This window comes from Alligator sinensis, unplaced genomic scaffold (assembly GCF_000455745.1).
Source record: "Alligator sinensis unplaced genomic scaffold, ASM45574v1 scaffold387_1, whole genome shotgun sequence".
Taxonomy (NCBI): domain Eukaryota; kingdom Metazoa; phylum Chordata; order Crocodylia; family Alligatoridae; genus Alligator; species Alligator sinensis.
This window is the reverse complement of record NW_005842196.1, coordinates 564,955-577,280: the sequence shown is the minus strand read 5'-3', so window position 1 is coordinate 577,280 and position 12,326 is coordinate 564,955.

Here is a 12,326-nt window from a genome sequence, read left to right as displayed (position 1 = left end):
CTTATGCAGGGGGTCGGACTCGATGATCTATTGAGGTCCCTTCCAACCCTAACATCTATGAATCTATGAATCTATGAATCCATGCTTGATAATTTGTTATGCAGTAGCTAGGTACTGTGTATTGAGCTGGTCCCTGAGTGAATCATGATTAATTGGTAACTGGTAACACAGTAGCTTAGCAGCCAGGCTTGCAGTAGTACCTTCCCCACCCCCGCCACCCAATGCCCCAAGGCAGACACAGTTGCACAAGCACCCATGTTGGGGTGCAGTTTCCCCTGAACCCCCACACAGATCTTCTTGGAACTTGGTATGCTTCATGCTCTCAGCAGAGGCTATCTTCCCTGCAAGTTTCATCCAAATCAGACTAAACACAACAAAGTTATAGATATTTGTTGATTCCCCTTTATATCCTATGGCTGGATCTCAGAGGCGGCTCCAAAGCTTTGGAGCCACTTTGGCCGGATCGAAGTGGGATCCTGGTCCAGAGCTCTGGACTGGATCACTGGCATCTGAAGTGGCCAGGTCCAAAGCCAGGTCAAACAGCTGCCTACTCATACAGGCCTACCGTATATGCTAGTTACCCCTAGACTGAGCCCAATACTTATGTTTGATTAAGGGTGTAATTACATGTTAAAATTAACATGAGGTAACTCTCAGGAATGTTAGGCAGTGTTAGGCAGTGTTAATAGTCACACACTAAGGGTTAATGTGTACAACTATGATCTGCCCCTATAGGGCTGGTGAGCAGGGATGTGGTTAGGAGCTGCCAAGTCTGCTCCATGCCTGTCCAGTTCACCAGCTCTCCAGCAACAGTATAGACTCTTCTGCTCCAGGATCAGGCCCTACTGGGCCCACCCCTCTTTTCCTGCTGTCTCTCACTTATCTCTCCCCACTCACCCACGGTGCCCAGCCAGCTGTCAGTCAGTAGAGTTCTGGATGATAGCTAGTCCACATTGAGGGAATGGAAGAAGTGCCTCCTGCAATTCTGGAGGACTGAAAATTGTTGGTATTAACCTTGTGGAGCAGACTGATGTTATTGCAACACAGGCTGCCTAACACCGTCTTGGAGATAATCCTCGCCTAAAGAGGATTATCTGTGAGACACTCAAAGGGTACTTAGCTCATCTTTTCCTGCCTTAATGCAAGACCACTCCCATCTTAAGAGCATTTGACAGATTTGAAAGGTAATGCATAACTACACCCTAACACATCTTTTTGAGAGAGGCATCCAATTTTCAGGCTCCTCCAAACTAGGCCACTTCTGATCTTAATCAGACATCAGACAGAATGAGTGGCCTTTCAGTCTTCTCCCCTGAATTAGGAGGGGTTCAGATTTGGAGGTGCAATTTTGGCTTCTTCATCTCTGATCCCAGCACAAAGCAATGTGAAACTTAGGGTTTCCAGCAAAATAGTTAAGGCATCCTGATAGGTAATTTAGAGCCCCCAAAGCAGGGAGGAGGGATTGTTTTGTTTTTATTTCATTTTTAAAGCAGGAAAAGAGAGTCATAAAACTCAACAGAGCTGTTTTCATGCATTTCTAAGCACTGCAAAGAAAAAAATGTGTTTTTTTGTTTGTTCGTTTGTTTGTTTGTTTGGATTTAAACTTTCCCCTTCAATGTTTGCAGCCCAAGTGTTACGCCTCAGCTCTGTATTCTTGGGCAACCCTGGCACAGGATGCAGTCTGTCTGACTCACAAAGGACTCACCCCCCCGCTCCCTCCCCTCCTCTACCTAAATGAAACTGATTAAGATGCAGTGAGAGACACACCTAAAACTCTCCAGATAAGGGTGACAAGAGTGAACAACTGCCCTAGGTCTCATTTACATCCAAGATGGAACCAGATGACCATTCATTTACATGAGAGATGGAGAACAGAAAGCCTGAAGCAGAGACTGCAGTGAATTCTGGGACCAGAGAAGCAGGGGAGCACTGCATGATGGGGAATCTGTGCTTCAAATGTTAATCAACCCATGTTCACACACACCCACCTCAGCATTTATCAGACCAGTTCTAATCTGGATTTACTAAGGACTTTTCCCCCCCAGACACACACACACAGCTCTAAGTTTAATAGGCATCTCGGGCCGTACATTCCCCAGTCCCACTATGGGAGGCCTATTTAAACTTGATTGACTGAAACTCGGTTGCCGGGTTAGGGAATGCTGAGGCAAGAGACCGAGTCAGAGCGGGTATGGGCAACATTTGAACAATGGTTAAGGGTTCATCACAGCATCCAGCCTGCTGGAGCCCTAATCCCAGGTGTTGTCATATCTTTCCCGAGACGACTGGTGGGAGTCCTCTCCACAAAAGGTTATGAGCACCCCAATAATTGTCTTAAGTCTGTTAAAAGACTATAGTAAGATCTGGAAAAGTCATGCTAAGCTGAGGCTTGTGCACAACAAGTAAAAATCCAAAATCCTGATGCTGCAAGCTATCTATTGTTCCTGAAGAAACCATGAGATATCCCATCAGTATATCTGCCATCCATAGGAATTTCAAGCTGGCTCCCAAGTATTTGGGTTACTCCCTAATCTTAAGTGTTTCCTGATTATCAATCAGTTTCCTGAGATGGTCCAAACCAGATAACCCCTTGTCAATAGAAAAGACAATGATTTACACTACTGAGGGTGCTTCGAAGCAGCTGAACTGAGGGTATAAAAATCTGTAAGTGTGTGTGCTGCTAGAAGAGGAAAAGGAAGGAAAAGAAGTAGAAGCAGGAGGAAAGAAGGAGAAGAAGAAAACCCCTGTGCTGACACCATCCCCTGTCGTTCTTGGGACGCTGGAAGAACAGATCATCTCTCTCTTCAAGGATTGTGCTACGGACTGTGCCTGTCAGCTTTGCAGCCTGAGTACCGTGGACTAGGTGAGATCCCAGCGTTCTCTGTCTTCTTTCTAGGCATAAACTTCTGAACCTGAACTGTATCAGTTAAGCTTGAGCTAAGTTTCCCCAAATACTTAGTGAAACCAGGGTAGTATTGTCATTGTTGGTGTTTGTTTTTCTTTTGCATGTCTATTACTACTAGTACTATTATATATTTCATATGCTTAGCAATAAATAACTTTTATAGTCAAACTGGTAGTAATTGGGTATATTTTTCCTTCTCTGCTTCTCTTTCCTCCCGTGCTCTGCAGCAACGCTTCTTTTACCTATGCTAAAGATCCCTGTGAAGCCCAAATTATTGTGGGGTCTGCTCATCAAGAGGCCAAAGATTGGGACGTGCTGAGTTTGAAACACATAAGGGGATCAGCTTGTATAGGCTGATTGACCCAGTTTGACTCAGACGTGCCCTTATGAACTGAATGCTGGCCCATGAGGGTGTCAGCTGGACACCCAGCCGGATTCAGAGGGATTCTGTTTACCTGTGTGCTTGTGTATGACTGCATTTTATTGTTGCTCTTATGAACTGATTCTTGGCATATGAGGGTGTCAGCCTGTCCATGCTGATCAGCCCGGCCAGGTCAGGCGTGTCACGTTAATTTGTGTGTGTTTGTGTGTATGACTGATTTGGTGACTGGAGGAACCCAGTCCCATTGAGATTGAGTCCTGCAAGATAGCTCCACTGGGGGTGAGGGCTTGCAGAAGGGAGAAATACAGCTCCGTATAGTAACACAAGCAGCACATTGACAGAATCACCAAGACCCTAGAAACTATCCCTAATAAATGAGCACACCCCAAAGTAATGGGCAAATTTGGTAACACAGGAGAACCTGAAAGTAAAACTGACGTAAAACACATGATGTGCATAAGTGTATGTATGACCTACTGATTATAAAAGTACTTTGATGAGTAAGACATTAGCAACATTTGAAAAGACTTGTACATGTCTAATGTAGTGTTGAGCAGAGGCTGTAGCAAAAGTAGAAAAGTATATTTGAAAAGCTTGCTGAGACCAATTCCTATATATATGCAAATTGGAGGGCAATGCAAGTAATACTTCCTCAAATGTTTGGAGATTTCTCCCCAAATTCCTAATGTGCCTCCTAGTCTGCATTCCATTTCATTTTTGTTTACATACACTTAACTGCAAGATGGTTCCACTGTCTGGGCACATCCACAAGAGCACGCATGAGCACTTGCATGTGCCTTGCAACACCTAAAAGGCTTTTGAGGTGCCACAAAATGCATCCCACACATGTGATTTGGTTCTCCATACTGCATATTGACAGCATGGAGCCAAAGTTAGATAGTGGGAAATTCCACTATCAAAAAAAGGGTGCTGAAAAAAAGTGGCATGGCGCACATGGCAGCAGCATGTGTCATTAGAAACTGGAGCCTGGCTAGCCAGAGCCACACTCCAGCTGCCGGCCAGGCTCTGTGTGCCCAGATTGCTGCCACTGCAGCCTCAGAGGCCTCCAGGACCCCAAGTAAGGCTGCTGGCCCAGCCTAGGTGCTGGCCCAGCCTCCTCTACTGTACCTGGGGCAATTTGCCCTGCGCCACAGCGCACATGCAGGGGCATTCCCTGGGGGCAACTAGCAGCGGCACAAATACGTGCCACTGCTGGTTGTCCCCAGGGAAACGTACATGAGCACTTATCTGGATGTACCCTCTGAGTCTTGTTTTGTGATGTATTTTTGTTTGTTGGGTTTTCTGTAAGGAAAGTTGGTTTGGTTTTGGGTGGTATTTTGCAGAAAGGTGATGCCAATTCACATGAAACAAATTAGAGAGAACATTTTGCACCCCTTCCCAGCAAAAGTGTTACAACCAATTTCATCTATGTCTAATAGTTATCCATTCTGGAATTTGCCTGTGAAATGGATCAATGCCCTTATTTCTGCAAAAAGTAAAAATGAATCTTTAAGCACCATGAAAAGTCAAAAGCAATACTTGCATTCCCCCTTTCAAGAAGCTCCTTTATAAGTAAGGTTAGAAAATCATTGTGCACTGAAGCAGGATGATGTATGCCATCCAAAAGATCTTGATTCCCATAGAGGCCTCCTATTCCAAATCCTGACCCAGTACAGCCTTGTTGAGCTTATAAAAATATGGTCCCATCAGACAATAACAAGTAGTGGATTATCACATTATACTTTAAGTTCTCTGAACAGTTGCTAGAATACTACACTGAGAGGGCACTAACAGAGAATCATACATGCTCATCAGAAAAAGACTATACAGTCTTCATAGAAATTGGCATTTTTACAGAATGTACCCCAGTTATTAAGAACAAGATTTAGTGCAGCTTCATAGGTGTGAAGGGCAGGGTATCTACTTCTACTGTGGGCTGCCTTCCTTGCCACTGAGCATATAAAAAGAGAAGGGATGGCAAATGGGTAGAGTATTACCTTTGTGTCTCCACTTCAACTTAATTCACCACTACAACTGGAAGTACATCATGCTGGGTCTAGGGCTGTTCCAAGGGACTCCAAGGAGGGGAAGTAACTTGTTGCAGCCTGAATCACAATGTTTCTCAATTCTCACAGTACATCTATGTGCTCATTCACTGGACAAATTGTAACACAGAGGTCTTACAAAAGGGACCAAAATACCTCTTTAAGCTTAAAGAGTTTGAAAGGTATTTAATTAAGGAAAAGGGAGGGGAAAATATTGAAAATATATTTATAAATATGTATGAAAATACAGCACAGATTAATATTACAAAACCCTCATTTGATTAAGACAAGAGCTGTGACAATCCTTGTGAATTTTTAATCTTAAAAATGTAAACATTACATTAATGAGTCTTCATTATATCATTAAACATTTTACTTTGTTTTCTGTAAAGGGGTTCTTTTTTTACTTGACATCCTTTTCTTTTTTTAAGTAACTAATGGGCTTTTATGACATTTGTAAATGAGGCAAAATATTAGGAAAACAAGAGTTATGTTTTTACACTTATCACTTATTCAGCCTTATTTATCAGAAGGAAGGAGTGCTTTAAAAATGTGTGTGTAGGAATAGTCTGAGTGACAAAAAAATATCCAGATTTTAAACGCTCCTGAATTTAGTGGTTAACCCATGGGTGTCAAACTCACCTGCACCACTTGGTCAGATCCAGACTGCAGACTCCTTGCAAGCTAGATCCAGGATTTAAGTAGCCTTCAGGGCTGTGTCTGGACCTGTTGGCAGTGGCAAGGAGAACAGCTATCTCTGAATGATCTGCAGCAAAGTTTAGGATGACTGATGGGTCCTTTCTCTTTAGTGTGACTACACCCTAATATTCCCATTCACATAATTTCTTTCCCAGGTTCTGTATACGGTATTGCTGATTTTGCATTTAGTATGCTTGTAACTATGGTGAGCGCACAGGGTGTAGTGGGCATTTGGCTTCATTTCTATTAAGAGAAGTAAGCAAGGAAAACAATGCTGGCACATTTATTTTTAAAAAGTATGTGCATGTAGTTTGAATAATAATGTGATAATTAAGCAAGGCTGTGATCTTGGTATTTACATGACATATCTAGCACAAATGGATCTCCTTGTACTTTTTTACTTCAATAACTTGTTTGTAAGTACAATTGACCAAGTACTGATCTTAATCTATCCAATGATATAGTGACACAGCCCCCAACAGACTGTATATTGTGTGAGATCTTAAAATAGTCAGGATTAATCTGTTTCACTCTTCTGTGCATGGGTAAATAAAAGAATGTCTTTGCTTCACCACTGGGAGAAGCAAATCTGTTTGCACTCTGGACACTAATTTCCCCATATCCCCATATCCCCTCTGCTGTCAGGGGCAGGGCTAAGGGAGGGCTTAGGGAGCTATAGCTACCCCAAAATACTCCTGAGTCCCACCCCCCATCCACCCATCCCAGCACCGCCCCTGTCCATCCCCCCCCCCGGCATGTGTGTGTGGACAGTGCCTCTCATACACTGGGGGCTTGATCCCTTATTCAGGCCTTAAGTGTTACCACAATATAAGCAGAAAATTAGGCATTCTTTTTCCTGCTTCCCACACAGTTGCTAGGTGGGAAATTTTAGGATGGTCACAGGACTGCCTGGGCTATCTTTTAACTGGTAACAACTAGATACCACCAAATAGCCTGTCTTTGGGCTGCCAAACACATCCTGCTTCAGTCAGTATAAGAATACAGGCATTCATTTCCTCTTTGCATATCAACTCCACTATATGCCATTTAGACATAAAGGAGCCTATACCCCATATGATGTTTTGATACAGTGAAGTCACTGACAGTGATCCTGGGAAAGGGCCTGGCAGCCATATAACAGTGTTGCTGTCCCTTTCCAGGCAAACCTACTGCAATGAAATTTCTTTAACCTCATCAGTTCTGGCAACACCTGTCTCTTCATCATACACTTCTTCAGGCCATGTCTGCATTACAGAAATTCATATTAGTGTATTTACATTACTATAGTTACACCAATAGACCCAACCAGTATTTTAATGGATTAAGCTGCATCATTGTAAACACAGCTTTGCCTCACTAAACAGCATCTATGTTAGAGGTTTATACAGTATAGCCATAATGCTATAAGCTAGCCTGGTGTGCATTTCCATAATGCATAAAGGGACTTAGTTTTTTGGGTTTAAGTCTGAAATCTAACAACGCATTAAGATAAATTTTGGCATTGAATTTATGCACCCAACTAGGCAGAGCAAACATTGATGTGCTCTGTGTCTAGAATAACAAACATGCTTCCTCATAAACATTTGAATTTCTGTCAAAGATGTTAGCATATTTACTTTTTTGCTTTGCCCTCCCCCTTTGTGCATTTTTAAAGCAAATTAACTCTGAAGAAAGAAGTAGTTTATAGATCAAAAGAAAATGTTGAATTATACACTTCCTTATTCTCTTACTCCCAAGACTGGTAAATGCATCTTCTCAAACAGAAGCTTGAACGCTGGCACATTTTTCACACTTCTCTACTGATCCAGTTCCAATGTGATTATCTGACACTGTTCATGCAGGAATGTAATTTCACAGGAAAAACAGGGACCAAAAATCTCTCTCCTCCTCTTAGAAGGTATATTTTGCTAAGGAACTGGCCACACACTACTTCTACTACTAGAATTAGGTTAAGTGATCTTTTCTTCCCCTCACTTTTTTTCTTCATAACATCTTAAGCTTTTGGGAAGATGAGATCACTGCTAATTACTGATCTTTTATCATATGCCTCAACAGGGTATACAGTTTGAACTGTAACTCCCTCCAAGCACTGAAACAGAGTTTAATGCTGTAACAGAAGGAAAGCAATCCCTCAGGCATCCATTTCACCTGGATCAGTCTCAGTTCAATTTCTATGCAGTTTCCACTAAAACAAAACAAACCAAAAACCTGTGATTAGGTGATTAGGAAGAGTCAGCCTGATTAGGAACAGTCAGCATAGATTCACCAAGGGCAAGTCATGCCTGACCAACCTGATTGCCTTCTGTGATGAGATAACTGGCTCTGTGGATGCGGGGAAAGCAGTGGACATAATATACCTTGACTATAGGAAGGCTTTTGATCCTGTCTCCCACAGCATTCTTACAAGCAATCTGAGGGTTGGATGAATGGACTGTAAGGTGGATAGAAAACTGTCTGGATTGTTGGGCTAAATGGGTAGTAATCAATGGCTCAATGTCTAGATGACAGCTGGTATCAAGTGGAGTGCCCCACGGCTTGGTCCTGGGGCCAGTTTTGTTTAATATCTTCATTAATGATCTGGAAGATGGGATGGAGTGCATCCTCAGCAATTTCACAGATGACACCAAACTGGGGGGTATAGAATATACACTCGAGGGTAGGGCTAGGATTCAGGGTGACCTAGACAAATTGGAGGATTGGGCCAAAAGGAATCTCATGAGGTTCAACAGGGACAAGTACAAAGTCCTGCACTTAGGACAGAATAATCCTATGTGCCACTATAGCCTGAGGACCGACTGGCTAAGCAGTAGCTCTGCAGAAAAGGACCTAGGGGTTGCAGTGAACAATAAGATGGATGAGAGTCAGCAGTGTGCCCTTGTTGCTAAGAAGGCTAATAGCATGCTGGCTGTATTAGTAGGACCATTGTCTGCAGATTGAGGGAAGTAATTATTCCCTTCTATTCTGCAATAGTGAGGCCACATCTGGAGTATTGTGTCCAGGTTTGGGCACCCTACTATAGAAAGGATGTGAACAAAGTTGGAGAGTGTCCAGCAGAGAGCAACAAAAATGGTTCATGGGGCTGGGCCACATTACTTTAAAGGAGAGGCTGAGGGAACTCGGTCTATTTAGTTTGGACAAGAGAAAACTGAGGGGCAATTTGATACCAGCTTTTAACTACTTGAAGTGTGGTTCCAAAGAAGATGGAGCTAGACTGTTCTCAGTGGTGACAGATGGCAAAACAAGGATCAATGGTCTAAAGTTGCAGAAAGAGAAGTTTAAGTTGGATATTAGGAAAAAAATGCTCACTAGGAGACTGGTAAAGCACTGGAATGGGTTACCTAGAGAGGTGGTGGAATCTCCATCCTTGGAAGTTTTTAAGGTCTGTCTTGACAAAGCCCTGGCTGGAATGATCTAGTTGGGGATGGTCCTCCTTTGATCAGGAGATTGGAATAGATGACCTCTTGAGGTCCCTTCCAACCCTAAATTTCTATGAGTCTATGAAAAACCTAATAATATTACTGATACATTTATGGAACAATAAGGCATTTCTAGTTTTTTCATTCATTTTTTTCTCATTTTATACAGCTTCTCATGTAACATCAGGGTGCATGACAAAAGCCTAAACAGTAGTAACCTTGCCAGTTTTTATTTATTTCATCAACCTTTTCCTTCTCCAAAATCACCTTCTGTCCTGCTAGCTGTTAAAAAGCTTCGGGACTTCCTGGTGGACATAACATTGGGTATATGCAGACATTACACATAGATTACATAAGGCAAAAATGGCTTGTCCAATCTAACATAGTTCACCTGAGGAGATGAATTAAATTAGATCTGGACACGTTTGGAGTGCAGCCCCAGGGCTAGGAAAGCCCAGCCACTCAAGCCAGCCCTAGAGCTGCACTTTTCCTAGCTCCCCACAACTGTGACCACACTATTTGTAGCCCCTCAATCCAGCCTTCCTAGATGGACACCCCGTCACAGACCCACCAACCCCTCCTACAAACCTACTAACCTCTCCTCCCCCCCACCCTGATCCCTACTTACTTAGATTGGGTTCCTGGCACAACTCTCAGCACAAGCAAACATATGTACATGCCATGCCCAATCTATGATCACATGGCTTAAAATGTATGCATCCATAGAGACTGGTTAATTCTATGGGTTGGTATGGATACAGACTGAGCAGAAGCTCGTATCTGCACTGAGTCTTGCATGGCTCCTACTACCTTGTTTTCTTTTCTTCCAATTTCCAAATCTGCCTTTGATAGCAGAACAGTTCCCACCCTGCTGTGAACAGCACATGCAAAACTCTTTTTATTGCCTCAAATTTCTCTCTTTTGGTAAACAACAATGGAATATGAATCTTAGCCCAGGCTTCTTTTTCACACTGGGTTGTCTGGAGAATGAAGCAACTGATACCAAGATATCTCAAGGAAGAGTCCAGCATGTCAATAGAAGCTCCTAATATCTGATAGTCTGGGTATAGACCCTGCTTTGAAGGAGCTACATTGACACAGATACTGGGCTTCCTCCTACATACTACTAAACAGTGAGGGAATGAACATATTTCCTAATGTTCATTTTTTTTTAATTCTATACCATTTCTGTCTCAGACTCATTCCCATACATTTAGCAACTCATTTACCTTCTCTGTACCTTGTTTCCTCTATCTCTAAAGTGCAGAGAACATTTATTAGTGCATAGGGAAACTGCAAGATTAACACATTAATATTTGTAAAGCTCTGAAATTCTTTCAAGAATAGAGAAAGCATTATTATTACATGGCATATTTTCCATATAAGTATCATGGAGTACGGTTTCCTGTAGATTAGTTTCAAAATAATACATGACCTATACTCTCAAGAAGAAACTCTGATGCTGATGGTATAAATCTTAAACAATTCCAGTGCTTGACCCCTGAAAGTTTCTATTTAATGAAGTTTTTTTTTTTTTAATGTTAAATGCTTTATTTGGAAAACAAAAAAACCCTCATAGGTCAAAACAGGGCAAGGCTTGAATGCATAGCCCAGACTGCCCTGCTGGTTTTAATGTAGCACCTGAAACATATTTGAAATAATTGGGTCCATTGGAAATCTTCCAAACTGTTTCAAGGGGCCAAGAAAAGAATTCACCATGCTGAATCTCAACTTAGCTATAGTCTTAATTCTACAATGTTTACATTCTTTTAAAAAAATAGAAAAGAAAAGAAAAAGGATTTTGTTAGAACTGTTCACTCAGACTTATTAAAATAGCACTTCTCTGTAGAGATGAGTTAATCATAATTGCCAGACTAAAGATTCTGTTAAACATAAAAGCTGTCACAGTCCTTGTAACAAACTTCAACTTAGAGAGAAAAGAGGCAGAGATGATGCAGTTATAGAGGAGGTAGCTCAAATTGTACAGACACCCATCACAACTTGAACTAATGAAAAACAAACTTGGTGGGGAGAGAGGGAATGGGGAGGGAATGAGAACAACATCTGGGAATGTCACTAGAGCTGCCAACAGGCTGTTTTTAGTCCTGCCTCTTGACTCTGTGCACGGTAGCTACATGGAACATAGTTGGTATAGGTCTATGCAATCTAGAGTATGTAGTCAATCATGCAGCCTTCATTAGCCCAGAGTAAAGAAGATGAAAACATTTCAATGCAACACTATGCAGAGGAGGAGAACAAGATCCCATGCATGGTACCCACGTTGGTACAGAGTTCTAAGGTAACAAGGCATTCTTAGACAGTGGCTTAATATGTGGTGTACAATTTACAGGGGTGGGGGGGAATAGTCCAAGGCATAAAAAGAGTTGGTTAACATCATATGTGGGAGGAGTTCAGTCCATCTTCTGAGTCTCACGTCTGATAGGTGGTCTTGGGCAGCTTTTTTCATATTGGTGAAGGCCCATCATGTGTTCAACATAGACGTCTCTTGATGGTCAGATAGTATCAGATACCACGAGAGGCCTCATCAGTTTTGAGTAGCAGAAGGGTACTCTTCAAGCTCACAGGATGCTCTTGCTGCTTGGGTCCCATGTTCCAAGTGTTCCAGTGATCCAGTCACATCATACCTCTTCTCCCTCAGGCTGTCAGCCAGTGGCCTGTATTTGGTCAACTTCATTTCCAAGGCTCAGCAAAAGTTTGCCATTGGTTCTTGAACAGGGTGTTCATTATCTGTTGCAATAATATGCAAACACAGCTGACACAGCCTGGGATGGTATGGTTTACAGCAGGGGTGTCCAATCTTTTTGAATGTGGGGCTGGATCACAAACTTTTTATCACCCAGTGGGCCGGCGAGCCATAT